This window comes from Rhineura floridana, chromosome 7 (assembly GCF_030035675.1).
Source record: "Rhineura floridana isolate rRhiFlo1 chromosome 7, rRhiFlo1.hap2, whole genome shotgun sequence".
Taxonomy (NCBI): Eukaryota; Metazoa; Chordata; class Lepidosauria; order Squamata; family Rhineuridae; genus Rhineura; species Rhineura floridana.
In genome coordinates, this window is record NC_084486.1 from 90,215,330 (window position 1) to 90,236,344 (window position 21,015).

The 21,015-nt window shown below is 42.4% G+C and overlaps 1 long non-coding RNA gene across 1 annotated transcript in view; it reads left to right on the forward strand.

The window, feature by feature from the left end:
- The first annotated feature begins 2,685 nt into the window (after window positions 1–2,685).
- The window catches only part of LOC133388449 (uncharacterized), a 43,829-nt gene continuing 25,499 nt past the window's right edge, over window positions 2,686–21,015 (forward strand). Inside the window, exon 1 of the long non-coding RNA XR_009763810.1 lies at window positions 2,686–2,733. This is a non-coding gene — a long non-coding RNA (uncharacterized LOC133388449). The remainder of the gene's footprint in view (window positions 2,734–21,015) is intronic.

Genomic DNA, 21,015 nt, shown 5'->3' on the forward strand with positions numbered 1-21,015 from the left:
TTCTTCCTATAATGGCCTTCTGGTGACTGGCCTGGCCTGAGGGCACTTAAACCCTTCTTGCCAGAAGCTAGTAGGCTAGATTAAATGTTCCCTACCTAGGCTCCATCTTTTAGCTAAGATTTATGTCTTAATTTCCAATCAAAGAATTTTTTTTGTTTGAACAGACCCGCCCTTATGATATCACTAGAGCCCACCCCTGAAATCTCAGGGTTTGGGAAGTTTCTGACCTGGCAACCCTATGTAGCAGTGGTGCCTGTGTGTGAGAGGGTGGAACCCAAATGCACAGTTTATTATTGCATTGTTGCTAGGGAAGGGGGGGAATCAGTTTGGTTCCCATTTTAACATGAACATATTTTTATTTATGTATTATAACATTTATATCCCACCTTTCCTCCAAGGACTCCAGGTGGTGTACAAACATGGTTCTTCCACTTCCAATTTATCCTCACAACAACTGTTGACTGTGAGACACGTTAGGCTGAGAGACAGTGACCAAAGTCACCCAGTGAGTTACATGGCCCATCAGGGATTTGAACCCTGGCCTCCCAGGTCCCAGTCTAGCACTCTAACCACAACACCACACTAATTCACACTTTCCAAAACAATATACAAATTGATTCACAGGTGCCCTTCAAAATTTAAACATCTCTGAATTTCGCTATGCAGCTCCCAAAAGGTGTAAAAAAAAGTCAATTAGTGGAAATTGTGCATTTAAAAAAGCATGTAAAATACATTATATTATATATAAAATATAGAGGATATCACTTGCAAAACTGTTTACATTGGGCGATGTGTACTAAAATGCTACCACATGTGTACTAGGATAAATGTGTACTAAAATGCTACCAAATGTTTGTAAAGACTTTAAAAATAAATAAATTGCAAACTGATATGGAAATATGGCAAACCAAAATTAAGACTGTCAGTTTCAGTTTAATTCAGTTTCTCATTCTGACAGATTAATCCATCCCCAATTCTTGCCCTGTTGCTGGAGCTGGCACAGGGACAACCAGCTACAAGTAAACACAAACCGCCTTCTACCAAGTGATATCACTGTGTACAGGTAACCACTTGGGAAGCCAAGTGGTCTTATCATCCTGTCAAGTGAAAAGATGTTCATGGCACATCAGGAACAGATGTGTGGTGTAATGTGTGCTAGCTGTTAGATTGAGGCCGTACAGACGTACATGCAACAAAGATTATCCCAAGATCATTCAGTCCTTTGCATTAACCACCAGAGGGTTCATTCACATGACAATTTAATATGAGATCGAGGCTGGCTGCATTCCCTTTTAATTTGCAGTGATCGCATGCCGTCTTTTGGAAAGGGAAGGCAAGCCACTGCATTTCCCTTTAAATGCAAATCAAACCAATCTGCTGAAAATCCGAATAGTAAGGAAAAAACCACCTCTGCTTTGGTGTGTCCTGCTCATGTAGTCCCTTATTCAGATGTTTCCTGCTGGAGGGGTGCATCATAACTTGCAGATACTCCCCTTTCTCCACCCACTAAACTCCCCATCAACTCCATTTCATTTCCGTCTGCTTAGCCAGCCACTTCCGCCGCTCCAACCATCCTTTCCGCCCCTTCACTCCCCCCATAACGTTAACGCAGGTTTGTGGGTGTGCAAAAGGGCAATGTTAATGCCCCCCAAGTGCAAGCAAAATAAATGTCTGGGTTGTTTCAGGCTGGGAGGAAAAGAACACAACTTTTAGTGCATGTGTGCATGTGTGCTCACACACACACACACACACACACACAGAGAGAGAGAGAGAGAGAGAGAGAGAGAGAGAGAGAGAGAGAGCGCTGCCTGGATGGAGAGAACCTTTATTTCCCCTTCCTTATGTTCCCAGATTTTTACCTCCCCTTCCCATCCCTATCAGCTGTTGGGCAGGAAAAGAGAGAGTTTTCAGCTCAAGGAAGCTCAGTTAAAAACCTCCTCTAAACTTTGTTTGTGTAATATTGCAAAATTGTTGTTGTGGAAATATTATTCATTTAACATTTGATTTTATATTTAATCGCAAAATAGTAGATTTTTTAAAAAAGAAAGATGTGAGAGGAATACTCCAGTTCACTATCAGAAGCAGGAATGAAAGGAGAAGGCTCCCTGTCTCTCTGCCACCTGCAAAAAATGCCCTACTTTGCTTTCACTAACTCCCCCCACTTTCATGTCAATTCCCCCCCCTGCAGAGAGGCGTGTAATTAACAAGAAACAATGAAACTGACCAAAAAAACCCTTCCCCTCTTCAGTAGCAAAATCGAGAGAGAAGGGTAGTAATGACTTCGGGAGAGCCCAGAGTGCATAACAACTAACAACTTGAACGGTCTATCTGTCAGAAGGAACCTCTCTACGGTTATCAGTGATGAGCCCTGAGCGGTGGTAAGCATTTTTGAGGCTTACTTCTGAGTAAGTAAGGACCAGGTAGTCGCTTGAGGCTGCAGAAAGCACACACACACTCATGCACGCCCACACACTTCTGCACTAAAAATTGCATTTCATAAATACTTTGAAAAGGGGTGGTTCCCCCCCCTCCACGTTCTTCTTGCTTCAGTGTCCAATTGACAAGAAACAATGAAAAAAAACCCTCTCCTTCTCCTTTGGCAATACTCCAGAGGGAGTAAACATGCAGATTTGGGGGTGGGGCCACAAGGAACGCCATGTAAATTGAAAGTAAAAAAAAATGTATTGGAAGCTGGGGAGTGTAAACCTTCCAAAGCTATTGCGATGGCAAAATGTGAGTATTTACTATGAACCAGCCCTTAGTGTTGTGGCACCAACACTTTGGAATTCCCTCCATTTAAATATTAGACAAGCCCCGTCTCTGTTATCATTTTGGTGCCTGCTGATGAACTCCCTCTTTCAACAAGCCTTTTAATTAAGTAGAGACCTTATTCCAGTCTACGTCTGTGCTGGAATTGCTTTTTAAGATGTTTTTAAAGCTGCTTTTTAAAAAAGAGATTTTTTTTAAAAAAATGTTCTGTTTAAATATGTTTTTAAAGATGTTCTGTTTTAATATGTTTTCAAGTCTTTCGTTTTAAAGACTGTTTTTAATGTTTCTGCTTGCTGCTCTGGGCTACTTCTGGGAGAAAGGGTGGGATATACATTTAAGAAAGAAAGAAAGAAAGAAAGAAAGAAAGAAAGAAAGAAAGAAAGAAAGAAAGAAAGAAAGAAAGAAAGAAAGAATATATCTAAAAGGCTAAACCATGTAATTTACCAGGAATGGGTACTAAAATTAGTGTCTGTACCTGATGAATAGACACAGCTGAGATGTATGTGCCAATGCTACTGATAAATAGGCATATTGTAGGGGAGGGGGTATTAGAAAAGATATGGCCTGGAACAGTTGAAGTGCTGGCAATGTGTTGGATTGTTGCTTGTATTGTTGCTTGTATTTTAGTATTGTTTTGTTATTTATTGTATTTTTATGCTGTTTTATGTTCACCGCCCAGAGAGCTATTGCTAGTCGGGCGGTATATAAATTTAATAAATAAATAAAAATAAATATAGATATGGTTTCCTTGACCCAAGCACCTAGCACAAAAATATATTCTCCTCTTCCCTTAAGGATTTGAGTTGACAAGGTTCCTGGCTCTGCAGTCAGCAGAGGACCCACTGGATCCTCACACTTCCCTGTCTATTCAGGGCCCTGTCTTTGTCTTGCTCTAGAAATAAAAATTAAAAGCCTCGTACAGCACAGATGTGCCATTCAAAGACAACAGAAGAATGTAAGGAGCTGCACCTGCATCAGCAACTGGACTGGGTCATTGTGTGGATTCAAATTAATTGTACTTTTATCTTATGATTTCACCATGTGAAACTTCCAATGTGGGTAGATGAGGGCAGTTGCCTACACACGGAAAATGCAAAGCCATCTGCCATTGGTTTTACTGGCACAAGTAGCACATACATTGTGTTTTAAAACCTCACACTTTTAAGTAGTCAGTTGTATTCCTAATGCATAGCAACAGCCAGAGGGAATAGAAGAAAGTGCTCCAGGAGTCTGCTTCATGTCCTTGTCAATTTCTTGAACAATGTAGCTGTCCAACAGGAACAACAAGCTGTTCCCTCCCCTACTGAGATAAGGGGACTCTTCAAGGGACACAACAAAATCCTAATGACGGTTCCAGGTTATTTTAAAAATGCATGTTTTCCCTTGTTGCTGTACTTGGGTTAGCTCCAGTCCAGCGCCAGTGAACATGATGGTTCATACCCACATAATGGATAAAATATGTGAACCCTTTCAAGAGACTCACTCAAGCATTTGTTTGAGTAACTGATTACCATGGGTTTATGAAAAGGCTGCACATGATGAGGTGGATGCTTCTCATATTCAAGATAACATTAGTGTACTTTAATGTCATTTGAACTCCAGGTGAAGGGTTTTTTTTTAATTCTCACCGGTATTTTAAAACTGATGTTTTTATGCTGTTTTTTTCCTGGAATGCTTTTAGATAGAGCTATATGCTGCTAGTAAAGGTGGGGGAGAAATGTGATTCAGTTTGCAGTTAAAGGTGTACTTCCCTAATTCACACTTTCAAAAACAATATGTGAAGCAAAACACAGCCAGCCTTTGAAATCTGCAGTGCAGTTCTCCAGCCAAGTAATGTGAACAAAAATGTACACACTAGAGTAAAGTGTGCATATACATGTATGTATTGGTGAAAATCAATAGCAAACAGAAATGCATTACATTAGGCAAAATTGCCTTGCAAAAATGTGTACGTTAGGCAAAATTGGATATAAAAATGTGTAATCTTTTCTTACAAAATCATAAACTGATGTGGAAATGTGGACAGTAGGACTTAAGAATGGAAAAATGAGAAACAGAAAGAAACTGGAATTGACAGATTTGCCTGTCCTTAGCTGCTAGCGTGGTTTGATTTATGCATTTATTTCAGAGTTTTTCTACCCTTTCCTTCCTCCAGATAAGAGCACATACAATATAAATGGTAAAAAAACTAAAAACTAAAATATATAAAATCATACATCCATTATAAAAAAAACCCAGCAAACACAGAGCCTAAACTCCAACTGCCATCAACATCATCAGGTTCCAAAGGCCTGGACAAATAAATACATTTTCACTTGTCATCAAAATATAGCTAATATAAAGGATTGCCAAAGCTCAATCAAAAGGGAGTTCCATAAATGAGGTGTCACCAGCGAGAATGTCGTGGCGCCGTCTTGCCCACCATGCTGGCTAATAGGACCACTGCTTTGCACAATGGTTCTGGGATCTCAGATGAACATCAAATGCATGACTGATGTGTTGAAGGTATGTGTGGGCGGGCTGTACTCTATTGGTGCCTTCTATATAAATGCTTATTTCTACGCTTTATCAAAGTGCAGTAGGCATTTTTAAAAAATTATTTCAATTTTTAGGTTACGGAGAAGCTCCCGTTGTTACTGGTAAGAGCCACTGGGAAATATGCATGTTCATCATATATCTTCAGATTTGTTATGTCTAAATAGAATCTGCTAACTAAAGGCATCTTCAACACCTGTGCTATGCTGATCAGTCTAGGAAAGCTTCCAAAGCTGGCTCAGAATATTAGTTTGGTTGTTTGTTTGTTTTCTTTCCCTAGAGGGGTTGGGCAACTGGGTCCTGATGCAAACTGAGAGTGCACTCCAGAACACTTTATGATGTCACTGGCAATGAACTCCCAGCTCATGTAAGACATTAGCATGGCCCACAGTGGGTGTCCCTTTAAATTGCTCTATCCCAGGTAGCTACACCTGTGTTGCTGGACCATCCCTTAGTACAGCCTTTCCCAACCAGTGTGCCTCCAGATGTTGTTGGACCACAACTCCCATCAGCCTCAACCAGCATTGCCAATGGTCAGGAAAGATGGGAATTGTGGTCCAACAACATCTGGAGGCACACTGGTTGGGAAAGGCTGCCTTAGTATATCCCTGACCTTAAAAGGAAGTGGCAGCAGAAGAAGCTTGACTTTGGGTCTACTGCTGGAGGCGGTGGGGGGGGGAGCACAGTGAATTATGTAGTTCTCTCACAAAGTAAGAGCATAATCTGCAATAACTTCTGAACACTGAAAGGTTCCCTAAACGAAGTCCTTTTATAAATTATTCCTGTTTGCTTTGCTGCTACTTGTGAGCTGAAAGTGGCAGCAGAGATGAATTTCATGACACTGATGTCCTATTATAGGATATAACATGTTTAAAAATTCCCCACATTTTTGTGGGGAATGCAGGGGCTTTGGCTCAAGTTTTTCCATGCCCTCTATGTGTAGCCTTTTAATAAGTTCATGTCTTCATTCTCACTATGGATGGAACCAAAGACAAATAAGTGCAAATAAGTGTGATAAATAAATGCAAATAAGTGTGATAAATAAATGCAAATAAGTGTGAAAAAATCTTGACAGCGCTTTCTTAGAATCATAAAATAGTAGAGTTGGAAGAGGCCTATAAGGCCATCGTCCACCCTCTTCTTTTAGGTAAAATTGTTTTGGGAAAGGGTTTGCAGTGAAGAAATGATCAGTGGAAAAGGTTGCTTACCCTTTCCTGATCTACCACTTTTCCATTGCAACTCCACCCCCACCTCACTCAAGATCCTTCTCCTTTGCAAAGAATGGCAGGTATTGTCCTGCCCAGTCCTTCTGAAGTCAGAAACAAATGCAAAGGTGTGCTTTTCTTTAACAGCTTTAATGGAAAATTTAATTCAGTGCTTCATGAATCAGCTTACGACCCACACAGGATTCAGCATCTCTACACAGAATAACTAGGCACATCTACACAGCGCTAAGAAGTTGTTGCAGCAGTTAGACATACCCCTTTACAACCTTTAAATAAGTGTGGGTAGGTCGCTCTACTTGCGTGAGGAAGGTGTCACACAATGGGAGCGCACACACATGAGAGCATTCCTCTTTAGTGGAACAGCCCTACCCTTTGAGCCTGCCAGTGCAGTTACCTATGTGTCCACGGTGATGGCAGCAGAGACACTTCTCTGAGGTCCGGAGGGGTGCACGGTGGTGGTGATGGAGTGAGAGAAGAAGGGGGTGAAGAGTAGGTAAAAGGACATCCTCTTGATCGGGCAACGTCTTGTTAGTTGTTACTGGAGCTACAAGGATAGAGCTGTCCACTAAGGCCCTCCTCCAAATCCCATTCCATCTCCTCCTCTTTTTCCTTGTTGCTTCAAGGTCATTCCATTGGGCTCATGACAGATATTCCCAATTCAGCCATAAAGCTCACTGTGGGATCTTGGTCCTGTCACTCTCTCAGCCTAATCTACTTCACAGGGTTGTTGTGAGGCTAAAATGGGGGAGGGGTCCTGTATGCCGCTGTGATGTTCCTGTATTAATGTAAATATGGTAAGTGCTGTTTGTATAGAAGATACATGGTAAGTGGAATGAAAGAGGAGGGGGGAGTAGATGAGCAGTAGAATGCTGGATGATTGGCTGAGCGTTTGAATGGCTGAGAGTATAAATGGAAGAATGACAGTTGAATCTGGGTGGGTTGTTTTGGAGGTGTTTAGAGGTGTTTGGAGGTGGGTTGTTTTGGTGGTGTTTGGAGGTGGGTGTTAGGTGGTGGATGTCAGGAGAGTGTGGAGAAAGAGGGAGTGGGAGTTCTAGTTAATGATAAGTATCACAGGAATAGATGAAACCATATGCTTAAGTACCATTAGAAAAGTAATCTTGTTATTTCTGTTATTTAATAAATACTATTTTGGTTTACCGAAGGCCTGATCCTTGGCTGGAGTTTCACAGACCAGAAGGGAGGGTAAGGTAATTACCAAGGCTGAAGGGCAACAGTAACAAATGGTGGCAGCGGTGAAGAGGAGAATAATAACATTACAAGTATCCAGAGCAACCCCGAGTTATATGAGTTATCTACATTGATACAAGGGGGTTGGGAACAGCATAAGCACGGAGTCACAAAAGTAACCAGACAGAGAGAGGCTCAGACAAAGTCTCTGGGAACATTGGTTATAGGACGTGACTGGTGGTGCTGCCTAGCAGGGGGATCTAGTGAGATCTGTGCTAGAGCAGAGAGAGAAACCATAAAAAAGGACAGTCCGGACTGGTGGAGTCCCTGGTGGTGCCTAGTGAAAGGTAGTAGCCACAAGCAGGTAGGAACCTGACAGGGAGAGCCAGGGAAGGGCGTCACAGCCGCCTTGAGCGCCTTTAGGAGGAAAGGCGTCCCCTGCTTGTTATAAATTGCTTCTAATATAAGTATAATGCTAAATAAACAAACAAACAAATTTCACCTTACAAACATGCATCTGGAAAACCCAGCCAGAGAAGTGGATGAGGGAAACACCTCATCACCCAGTGCTTTACTTGCACATAGAGTTTCCGACACAGAGTTCGGAGCATTGGTCATTCAGGGTTCCCATCCTATGTTGGAGACTATGCATGAGTAAGGCAGCCTCCTTCAGTCACACATTGGACAGAGTTAAGCAGCATCATTAAGGGGTCGGACTTGTCCCTCATGTTCCTGCTTGTCTCTGGAGAAGGCTAGTGTTGCAGGAAAATGTGCTTATTTTGATATATAGACCCTTGCCTGAGAAACTGGACCTTTGTTAAAAATAGCTTTCCCTCTTTTGAAATACCTTGGATATTTTATTCAATAAGAGAACTCCAAACTTGCCATGAAATTTCACTTTGGGCATAATCCAGTTACCATTCTAATTTTGGCACTAACATTTTCCAAATTATTTGGTGGGCTTTGCCTAGCTGTCTCGTTAGCAGTAAGCTATGAATGTCTTTCATATTTGATGTGAAATGAGTGCACCTATTTTTCTCCATGTCATGTCAGAAGGGTACATTCTAGCTGCTGGCTGCATATGCCACAGCAGGAGCTCATTCAAACAGAAGCAGCAAATGTTCCAAAGCTGACCTTTGGACAGTCTGCTACTGTCACCCTCCAGTCCTCTGATCCTTCCCATGTGTTCCCACTCGCCTGTTTATAAAAACAGTTGATTGTGCGCAAACCAAATTAGCACAAAGATCAAAGGAGTATAATTCCATCTTAAATTAATCCTCATGTGGCATAACCAGAAGAAAAGACTGAAATGTATACTCAGCCACATCTCATGAGCATTTGTTTATGTTTCCTGTTTTCTTATCCACTGGCCAGTTTTGGCCCAGTGTAACATGAGCTGTGTGGCTTTCATGTTTGATTATGTAAAAGATTAGTTGGAACCTGAATTGGTTATGCTCCTCTTCCCTTCCCTTCCCATTCCTTTTTCTTTATGTACCACGGCTCTTAAATTGAAAGCCATTATTTAAAATGGTAAACCATCTTGACTGCATTGGCAGGAAGGGTGGTGTATAAATGTAGTAAATAAGTAGTTAAGACTGCAGTCCTAGCCCCTCTTACCTGGGAGAAACTCCAATTGAACTCAGTGGAACAAACTTCTGGGTAGATATGGTTAGGATTGTACTGTTAGAAAGTAAATGTATTCCACATTTTATACTGCAGCCGAAAACATAGCCACTATGTGCCCCAGGGAAAGTTGTGTAGGTAGGCCTGCTATTAAATACCCTTGAACTTTTTGTCACAGATGGCAGCTCTCTTAGCTATGGATTACAGTAGTCTTCACCAACCTGGTGCCTCCCAAATGTTTTGGATTACAACTCCCAAGCACCTGGAGGGCACCAGATTGGTGAAGGCTGGGTCACAGGTACTCGGCATGCATCTTCTGGTCCAAGGGATTCTGGGCAGTGAGTCAAATCATTACAGTTATTTTCGTTTGGTTCCAATTCAGGTACAGATGTGATCTATTCTGGTCTGATTCTGGCATGCCTGAATAGATTCATTCCTTCTCTCTGATGAGGAGAAATGTAAATATCATCCACATGACTGTGCTTATTTGAATATGCCATACAGTGATTAATGTCACTCAGATATTGTACCCTAATCTCAGTACTAGATGGTTAATCACACTAGACAGAAATGCCTGTGCAGGAAGTTGGAAGAAAGCCAGGAGGGAAATGGGAAAGAAATGCAGGAACTGTTTGCTGATTCCAGATTAGAACCCCTTAATGAAAGATAAAATAGAATGTGTATATATAAAGATTCAACAACAACAACAAATGTCTTGATCAATCACACACCATTACATTCACATCCATTAGGGTTGCCAGGCTCAGGGCCTGAGGCTGATCAGGTGTCCTTGCCATGTGCGGGGCCCAGGGCAAAAGCATAGTTGGGGGCCCCCCACATTCTTTCTCTCTTTCAAACTTCCCGCCCAGAATAAGCCGGCAAGTGCTGCCTGTAAATGCGCTGCACAGCTGATGAGTGGGCAGCAGGCAGCACAAGGAAGCCACTCAGGCAGGGGATTCAAACCTCCTGCCTAAAATTAGCTAGCTAAGTGCCGCACACACACCCGCTTCACAGCTGATGAGCGGAGAGGGGAACAACCGCTCAGGCATGCAGCCAAAGAGCGGGAGATTCTGCAAGAGCGGGAAGCGGCTGGCAAGACTGCACGGCTGAAGAGAAAAAAACCCTGCCGCAGCCCAGCTTCTCATCACCAAGCGCGGGGGGGGGCAAAGCGTGGGGCCCGGGGCAACTGCCCTGCTTCCCGGTGCCTAGGGGCGGCTGTGAGGCTGATCCTGTATCTTTAGGAGAAGAGAAAGTCAGCCAAGTGCAGGTGTTCTTGCAACTCTGTAATGGGAAAAACCACAAGGCCGGGCCTGGCAACCAAGAGGTCTTCTGTATCTTTAAAAGTTGTGGAGGGGGAAGGGAGAATTCCACCTTATGGTTTTTCCCATTACAGTGTTGCAAGAACATCTGCACTTGGCTGGCTTTCTCTTCTTCTAAAGATACAAGATCAGTCTCAGGTCCTGAACCTGGCAACCCTAACCTCCATGCTGGCAGATTCCCTCCATAAAGGTTAGAAGCCTGTTGAGAAGGCAAGAAGGTCTGGATGTTGTGGGTGAAAATGGGGGATTAGGAGTCAATTGTCACATCACAGAACCAAGTGACAGTGATGGCTCATGCAAGGAGAAGATGGAACCAGAGGTGATACCAGGGGCATGTGCCTTCCCAGACAAACAGCTTGAACCTCACCCACCTCCTTGCTTGATCTCAGTAGTTACTTGAAGGAAAATTGGGCATACAAATTATTATTGAATAATCTTCTGGAAATTAAAATAAAGCTGCAATCCTAAGAATGCTTAGGGTTCAATAGGACCTACTTCAGAGAAAATATGTTGAGGACTGAAACAAAACGTGAAATCTACTTCTCTGTCAGGAATCTAATACATGAGATAAAACTGGTCTCCTCCCCTGCAGCAGAAATGTGCCCTGCCCCCCTCCAATATTTGTTTTTCCAGTGGGAACTTGGTTTATTTTTTATTTATTAAATTTATATTCTATCTTTTCTCCATGGGACTTGAAACAGGACACTCTATTACCTCCCATTTTATCCTCATAACAATCATGTGAGGTGGCTTAGGCTGAGAGAGTGACTTACCCAAGGTTACCCAGTGAGCTTCATAGCTGAGTTGGGAATATGTATTATACTCTGTAGAGGAGAAGAACTTTGGGTAAGGGAGAGGTGAAATGGAAAAGTAGTGGATCAAAGAGGAATAAGCAACCTCTCCTCCATTTCTCCACTGCAACCCCCCTTCCCAAAACGCTGTTACCTAGAAGAATGATAATCTGAACTAGTTCCAGTTGTAATTTGATATTCCAAGCCAGGGGTTGCTAATTTGGATCTTCCCTCTTGTCCACAGCGTCCCTTTCCCCTGCTGAAATTAGGCTTGAAAGAAGAATTCTATTGTAGTCAATAGAGTAGGTTGTAGTGTGTGCTTAGTTTCTAAATGTGTGTCATGTCCACAATCGTTTCTCCAGTTTGCAAATGGGCACATGGGCCCAAAAAGGTTGGCAACCCTGTTCTAACCAGTACCTTGCGTAGGCCCTTGGCTAAAGCATAAGAAATCCAGAGGCATTTGAAGAACATTTTTTAAAATCACAGTGGGCAGAAGTGGGGAAGAAGGCCTAGATCTCCAGCAGCTAGATCTCTCCTGGTTCCTTCAATTAGAGTGGCTAAACTAGCCGGCACTAGGTCCAAAGCCTTTTCTATTGCGGCTCCCCTATTATGGAATACCCTGCCAGTGGCCATTCGCCTAGCTCCATCACTTTTGTGTTTTCGGAAGCAGCTGAAGACCTGGCTTTTTGATTAAGTTGGTGGGGATATCTGTTATAGCCATTCAGTGTAGGATGTGGATTGGCTGTCATAATTCATTCTGATTTTTATGTTGTTTTATTTATATGCTGTAATTTGTTTTAGTATGCTGTAATTTGTATTTCGATATGTATTTTATTTTTACTGTACGTTGCCTAGAGTGACAGGATTTACCTGCCAGATAGGCATCTAATAAATTTTAGATAATAATAATAATAATATAGTCTTGTGTTTTGGGGCACATCAACTGTTGTTGTTGTGTTGCATCAGGGAACCTGACAGAAAAATATTGTCCTTATTTAGAAAAATCACTTAAATAATGCAGACAGGGTCCAGAGAGAAAAGTCCTGATAACACTTTACTGTGCAAACTGAACAAAAGCAGTGTATAATTTGAAGAGAAAGAAACAGAGAGGTTTTGTCTTTCTTATACATAGCAGCCTTGTACAAAGCAAGAAGACATACAACCAAACACAGAGGGAAAACTCCTTCAGAACTACACAGCCAATCAGGGAATGTGCTACCTCAGTGAAGATCATGCCACTCTGCCTGGTTGCTAGGCAACACCTCCATCCATCCCCTTCTTGACTAGTTGACTTTAACACTAACAGAATTAACCCTTAAGCTACAAACTAAATGATCCCTGCTGTTGCACTTCCAACACCCCTCCCCAAACAGGAATTGTTATGCCCATTCTTCTTACACACATTGAAGCCACGCCAATAATAAGACCTATCTTCATGCAGCTTCTCAACCTAACATCTGCATCCATTCTAGATAAAGACACATCATTTTCACATTTCTCTCCAGCATGTTTCTTACAAAGAGGCCAAAAGCTGCATAACAAAATGACGTGTCAGCAAGCCCAGCATGCAGTTATATGGTCAGGCTCCAAGAGTCTGAAATAAGGATTTAATTTTTATGTAATGAGATGGGTTCAGGATCCTAATTAAATACAAAATTGATGATTAAAATATATTTAGCTTTAACAACTGTGCCATAAGAGATGCATTTATTACAAAGCTGTTGAACCTCAGTGGCTGTGTTCTCAATCAATTAGCAGCTATTTCATGTTCAATAACTGAAGCCAACCCAGTTTAATTAAACATAAAGTTCAGGCTATGTAGAACACCCTGTAAAATGCTCCCCCCCCCAATGTCTTTTTTAGCATAAAAACTTCTGCAGTCGTGATGTTCTTTTGGTTGAAATGTGATTTAACTTGCTGGCCTTACTTTGAAAGGAGGACCCCTAAAGAATCGCTATTGGTAGTTAATTTGATCAAATGGCAAGATTTCTGCTCCGCACCTCCATGTCTATCACTGATAAAATTGTGGGTGGGATGATATGCTTAATTAACCCTGTAATTCTTAACATGTGGGCTAATTAGCATATAAATTAGGGTTTCCTTTGAATTATGTGCCTGATGCAGGAGTCTCTCCTATGCAATTTAGTCCTCTGGCAGCAAGATACTGTCGGTTGCTCACATGGGTAGATTACATTAAAATTCAAATGGCACAAGCGTTTATTTCTACCTTGCAACCAATCATCTCTTTCATAAGGTCTACTGATGCAGAAGCCTACATTCTGGAAAATCTATGCCTTTAAGCATGCAACAACTAGGAACCTTTCTGATTACTGGAGTGATTTAAAAGCTCCTTAAATATACATGCTATTTCAGTGTCCTCTCAAAACCCAGCAGGATTCCAGTATACACTTGCTTGCATTTCTTCCTAAAATCAAACACCTTCTAGCACTTAATGTTTTTCTCCCTAAAGGAAAACCTCTTCCAGTGATGTTAAGAGGAAGAGGCACTTTATGAGGTCACATAAGCAGAAACAAAACATTCCCGTGAAATCTAAACTATATGGAAACATTAGATGAGTAAAAAAAACCATTGAACTAAAGAGGTTAGGGTAAAATATATACTCTGTCAAAATATTATTCCAGTGCCATTGCTCTCTGAAGATTTTTTTTTATTGTACTAACTTTGCTATTTTGAGGGATGAAAAAAACACAAGAGCCCTAGTAGATGAGACCAAAGGCCCATCTTGCCCAGCATCCTGTTCTCACAGTGGCCAGCCAGATGCCTATGAGAAGCCCACAAGCAGGACCTGAGTACAGCAGCACTGTCCCCACTTGCAATTCCCAGCAACTGGAACACAGAGCCATGCAGCCTCCAACAGTGGAGGTAGAACGTATCCATCATGGCTAGCAACCATTGATGGCTTATCCCCTTTGAGTTGGCAAGACAGAAAGAGTGATCCAATAGAATCCATGTGGAAGGAGCATGGCAACAGTGCACAAACCCATTACAGGGCACAGAAACTGGCAGAAAGCAAGTAGGATGGAGACTATCCATGTGACTTTTGAATGGCTCTGCAGTCATTATAAAGCCAGATACATTCCCAGAATAGTTCATGCCTGATATGTTCTAGTGAACAGTCATAATGGGATTACAACTGGCAGGCAAAATGGTTGCCCAGTGTCAACTCATGTCATTGCTGAAACAGCTACAGGTAGTGCCCAAATATGAGTACCTGGGTACTAACTTTCTTGCCACAGACCCAGAGTCACATGGGGTACCTCCATGTGCCTCCATCTTATGTAAATATTATAATAGGCTCTGGCATGATCATGGGTGGCCACTCTTGCCTCTCCAATCAGTACTGTAATACAGGAAACTCCTCATTCCTCTAGTGGGGCTTCTCCCATCGTGCAATCTCTGCAGAATGATCTGTGTCCAGGTTGGCTAAAAACTCAAGAGGTACTGCAGAGCCCTGTGGCACTCTCTTTACCTATCTGTTCTTTTGGTTTAACTGAATCATCTCTGGATGACGTTTTTAAGCACATATATGTACCCAGCTTTTCATACCCATTATGGAACCTGGTCACAAAGTGCTTTGTAAACTTAGCATCCTAACAGCGCTATGAATGAAGTCGCCATCAGTTCCAATTACAAATGAGTCTTGATTTGAAATTGAAACATTGAAACATGTCCAGAGCCACAAAATGATTTTATGCATGAAACAAAGCAATTCTGATATCCAGTTCCAACACCATAGTATAACTCTCTGCCTGGAATACCCTGATTCTCAACCATCCTTCTCCTTGGTAGATTCTTTGGGAAACCATGCCCTGAATACTTTGACGCTGCAAGTATAGCTCCTCAGGCCAATAAATGAACTGAATGGCACTGAGGTCTGCCAAAATGTAGCATCCTTAGCACTCTATATCCTTATCACCTAGGGTGAAGAGAGTTGCTTTATGCAGCAGAGTTCATTGGAGATATAAAATAATTTTATTGATTGATTGATTTGATTTGATTTATATCCCACCCTTCTTCCCAACAGGAGCCTCTATGAAAGAGAGTGGTGTTTATCTTAAACATTTTATTAACATGGATAGGAAAGCCTAATCTTCTACACTAGCTGAATTCAAAAGGCAGGAAAAAAGAAAACTGTGGGAAGAAGGAAGAGGAACTGGAAGTGATGACAGCCCTGAGAATATTAGTCTAACCAATCAGAGGCATGTTTAAATGTGAGGAAAGTAACAAGGAGAGAATTCAAGCAGGGGCCCTTTCAACTGACTGACTATATCTATTTCCCCTAATGGTCAATAGATTCAGAGCACACAGCAAGACAATGCATTGATTAACGTGAAACTTCCAACATAGGGCACAATCTGACTATCTCTAGGAGGATATCCAGGGGCCAGGATATTACTGATCCCCCCTCTCCACCGGCAGAGAGAGAGCTGCCCCTGGAGACCTTTTTGTTGCTGCCACAGAAGCCTTCACAGCTGCCCCTCCTCCTCCATCAGTGCTCTAACAGCACTAGCAAGAAAAAATGGGCCACTACTATCACCCTTGCAACTGAGGCATACACAACCAGAACTTGGAAGTAATTCGTTAGGAAAAACAAATTACTTGTAATGTATTACTTTTTTGAGGAACTAGTAGGCAATTTGTTTACATTTTGATTGTAATAGAACGAGGAGTAATTTTATTACTTTTGAGGTTTAATTGTAATATTTTTAGCATTACTTTGGGGCATTACTAGGGGAGGGGGAGCAGGGAAAGTCTTCTGCTCCTCTGATTCATGGATGAAAATCATGTGCCTCAAACTGGGCTTCTGTGCAGCATCGCTCTTCCCTCGTGCTCTTTGAGTGTTTAAGAGGTAACGAGGGAGATGGAGAGTGAAATGGGCAGGAGCGGAGAGAAAAAATTGGTTTAAATATGGACAGGGGTGGGGAAGAATGGAGGGGAGGGAGAAAGGAGCTGGAGGGCAAGGTCGAGGATGAAGGAGTAGACAGAGGCACCAGCGGAATGGAGATAAAGAACTGTGGAGGTGAGAGACAGTGTGTGTGTGTGCATACTGTGTTTGCACTTAGCACACAAAGCAGCTTCTGCCACCCTCCCTGGCTACTTTGCTGTATTTGCAGTGTTTTAACTTTTTTCACCCCAGGGGAAAATGTTTGCTTGGGTGGGTGTGCCTTACTTGGTGACAGGGCAGGGTCCAGGAGGTGGTTGAGTGAAAGACACGATGCTTGCTGGCTGAGAAAGTGTGCGGGGGGGAGGAGTTGCACTTGGTTTGATGCGTAAAGCTCTGAGCAGTGGCTTCTGCCTCCCTTCCCACTTCCCTTACCAGTGAAGAAACCACCACTATAATCTTATGAATAAAACAAATTATTCTATACTGTCTGCATGTGTATTTAGTTTTAATGTTTTAGGCTACTTAGGTGTGCAGCAGCCAAGGACAGCACATTGTAGGCATTCTAGTTTTTTTTAAAGTAGCTTCACTGTAATTGTAGGGATTACTTTTGAGTAATGGTAAAGTAATCAATTCCTTTCAGAAGAATTGTAATTGTAATGGTAATTTATTCTTTTTTGGGGCCATGTGACAGTAATTGCAATTTATTCCATTTTAAAAGTAATCTTCCAGGGTGTGTACACCACCCAGAAGTCTAATGACAAATTTAGAAGTGCAGGATCCCTTCATGACAGCAACCACATGTGCCCTCCCACCCCTCACAGCCATGCCCCTTTTAAGATTATACAACCTCCTAAGACTATACAATAAAAATATGCATTCATTGTCTGTGATTGATAAGTGAGTTCTTTGGACACCAGGAATCCTTGAGGTCCTAAAGAACTGCAGTTTCCCCCTCCCTTGCCAGAGTGGCTTGCAATCTCCATTTGAGATCTGGTACTCCTTATAAGTTAGTTTCTGCAGATTCCACTACACAGTAAATGTAGGTGGGTGTGCCCCCAGGAGTTAGACCAGAATCTGAGCTTACAATTTTTCAAAAAGTAAATATCTAACCCTCCTAGAAAGAAAGCTATGGAGCAAAATGTGCAGGTACATTCTAAGCAATTTATGTGAAATGAGCCAGCCTGGCTGGTCCTGCCTGTCAATGTTATTAGCCAATGAGTGAAGTCAGTGCTATGATTGATACATGAGTTGTTTGGACACAAATAGGAATCCCTGGATTCCCAAAGAACTGCTGTTTTGTCCTCCTTTTTAGTGCAGTTTTCCTGCTTCTATCTTTTTCCTAGTCCTTGCAATCTCCAAAGTTTGCCCTTCCTTTTTCCCTAACAACCAGGACACATCTTTCCTGTGCTGGAGATCAAGTATTCCTAGAAGTTATTTTCTGCAGTTACTACTACACAATAAGTGTAAGTGAATGTTAAAGAATCCCCCTTCTCCCAAAAGGCAAAATGTGAAAACTTTATGAAGAGGCTTAGGCATGTCTCCTGCTTTACAGAAACTAAAGACCAGGAACTCAATAAGACTTCAGTGTATAGTTAACTTAGGGTGCAATCCTATTTGGTTTAAAATGAAATAGAAACAGTTCAGTAGTTCTATTTCTTAGCAGAGTATATATTTTACAAAGCGGAATAAGAATTAGCCAGCCACCTTCCCCTCATACAGACTAGCTGCATAAAAACAACAGAGACAGTCTTCTTTAGTAAAAAGTATTAAGAATGTTTACTCACAATCTTTCATATGTTCAGGCAGGGCCAGCGCTGGCGTGTTTGGCGCCCCCCTGCAAATTATAAATTGGCGCCCTTACCTTTTATAATTTTTGTGTTCATTTTTCAATTCAAATATTAGTAATTTATTATTAATTTTTCCAGGTGTCTTTTAAAAAGTTTCTGGGCTTAGGGGCGCCTCTGGCGCTCCTCAAGCATTGCGCCCTCCTGCAATGCTTACCTTGCTTACTGTGTTACGCCCGCCCTGTGTTCAGGAAACATAGGCTCTAGCTTGGAGAGAGAAGACAGAAGTAGGCAGTAGATTTAGTCCATGATTGGGATTGTCTGGGAGAGAACCTGTGGAGGCCTCTCTCTCCTGTGGCTTAATGGAGAATTATGCTAATAAGCGAACAACATCTCTTAACAAAGAAGAGGAAGAGAAGAAGGGAAATAACACCTATCAACAGGCAGTTACATCACAGTAAACAAGCATAGAGCTGTCCCCAAATTCTGGCTAGAAAGAACATCTCCCTATTCAAAGCATGCAAGCTTGCTTATCCCAACAAATCCAACACCGGGCTGAGGGGAGTTGGATGCGGTGGATCACCAGCTGAGCCAGCTGGGTCCAGGCTCAGCCAGGCTACACCAGTGTAAGTCCCTCAACCCAGCTCAGCCAGGGCTCAGCCCAGCCATTCTGGCTGAGCCAGGACCTAGCCAGCTCAGCCAAGACAGGTGCAAGTGAAGCCGGCATAAGCTGGCGTAGGCCAAAAAGAGGAGCATGTTGGGGGCGCGTCGGTGGAGGGGCCAAGGTGAGGGGATTTAGGCCACATCCAGCTTGTGTTTGGAGCACTCCAGCAGGTCCCAATCCAGGCAAAAGTTACACTGGGAAAAAGGTTGGTCTAAGAAAATAACTACAATAGAAGTCAATGGGGAGGGCTCCCCCTCCCACCATCAGTAGGGGTATTTAGGATAGCAGGCTTTTACCTTCTGGTTCCTGCATGCAGCTCCTGGCTGAGCTGGCATTCAGGCAACCCAGAGGCTCCTGAATGGCAATTGGATGTGCTGGAACCTTTGTTCTAGCACAACATACGTCAGCTTCCCCCAAGTTGGATTGCTCTGCCCCAGTACAATGGCATACATGCCTACTCAGAAGTAAGTCTCTCTGTGTTTAATGGGGCTTACTTCCAGATAAATGGGTACAGGATGGCAGCCTAGGCTTTGTTTTATGGTTGACAATGGGGGGAAAACAGGGCTCTTGTGCCTTTAACAGCTGTATAGTAGCAGAAATTCAACAGGTCGAGGCTTTCTTCATTTGGAAATACAATTATGGAGAAAGCTTCATCACTGACTACTCTTTAAGTTTGTGTTATGCCATGCCTCAGGGCAGCCATTTTGTGACTGGTGACACACACACACCCTGCGGTAGAGTATCCTCTAAATCTAGCTGCCACAGAACTCTCCTCCTTTTATTTCAGGTCATTCTGAAGTGAGCTGGTTTTCTAAATACACAGTGACGCAGAAGAATTTCTGCATTGGGGGAGAGGAAAAGCTGCAGAAGACATATTTAATCCCACACATACACATTCCTCCCACTTCCCTGCCATAAAACCCAAGAACTGCATATTTTGCATGTAATTGTCCCCAGGCACGCTTCTGAAAGTGGGAAAAGTACAGTTCTTCTCACTTATAATGTATCCTGCACAGTATAGTGCTCTTACTTATCTAAGGGTGCATTCATATATTAGAGTACATTAAATAATTTCACAGGGAAAATTACCATGAAAATTGTGAAACTATACTGCACTTAGGGAAATAAATCTTTGACTAATTATTTAGTAGAAGTATATGTGGCAAACTTCATCGGCAAAATTTCAAACAAATATATCTTTTCTTCAAGTTTTCTTCAAAGTACCATATTTATTATTCATTTACAATATTTAAAAACCACTTCCCACCACACTATGGTCACAAAACAGATTCCTTTGTGACCAACAAAATAACACACATGCAACCATAAAACACAATTAAAACAATCATAAATTAGCAACAGAGTGATACTTCTGTACCAAAAATATAAATAAATCCTAAACGCCAAAGTACGCTTAACCAAATCCTCAGAATGCCTGAGAGAACACAGATGTACTGATTAGGCTATGGAAACTCATCAAGCAGAGTGTGTTTGATAGGTGGGGCACAACTTCAGAGAGGGCCCTGTCCTGGTCCCCACACAATGAGTAACACTCCCCGGTGGAACAGTGAGAACACCCCCCCCGCACTAAGAGCCCATGTTTGCAGATATGGGGAAAGGTAGGCCATCAAGTACCTAGGGACCCAAGTCATACAGGGCTTTATATGCTAGAATCAATATCTTAAATTGGGCCCAGTAATGCTTAGGTAGCCGGTGCAGATCCAAGCATGATAGGTGTTATATGGCATTGTACCAAAGTACCAGGCAATGCTCGAGCAGCAGCATTCTGCCCTAGCTGCAATTTCTACTTTCTTCAAGGAAAGCCATACATAGAGTGCATTGCAGTAATCAAGATGGGAAGTTATTAAAGTGTGCAAAATGGTGGCCAGTGCTATCTTAGTCCAGAAATGGTTGTAGTTGGTGAACCAACTACAGCTGGAAGCAGACCTCAGTCTCCAGTGACAGAGATGGATCCAAGAACACCCCCAGACTGTGTACCTGCTCCTTCAAGGAAAATTTGACTCCATCCAGAGCAAGCTGAACACCCAATTCCCTGCCACAAGAACCATCCACCAACAGCACATCTATCTTGTCAGGATTCAGCTTAAGTCTGTCAGCCATCATCCAATCCATTACTATCTCCAGGTGCTAGTTGAGCACTGACACTGCTATATCTGGTTTGGATAGTATGGAGGTATACAGTGGGGTGT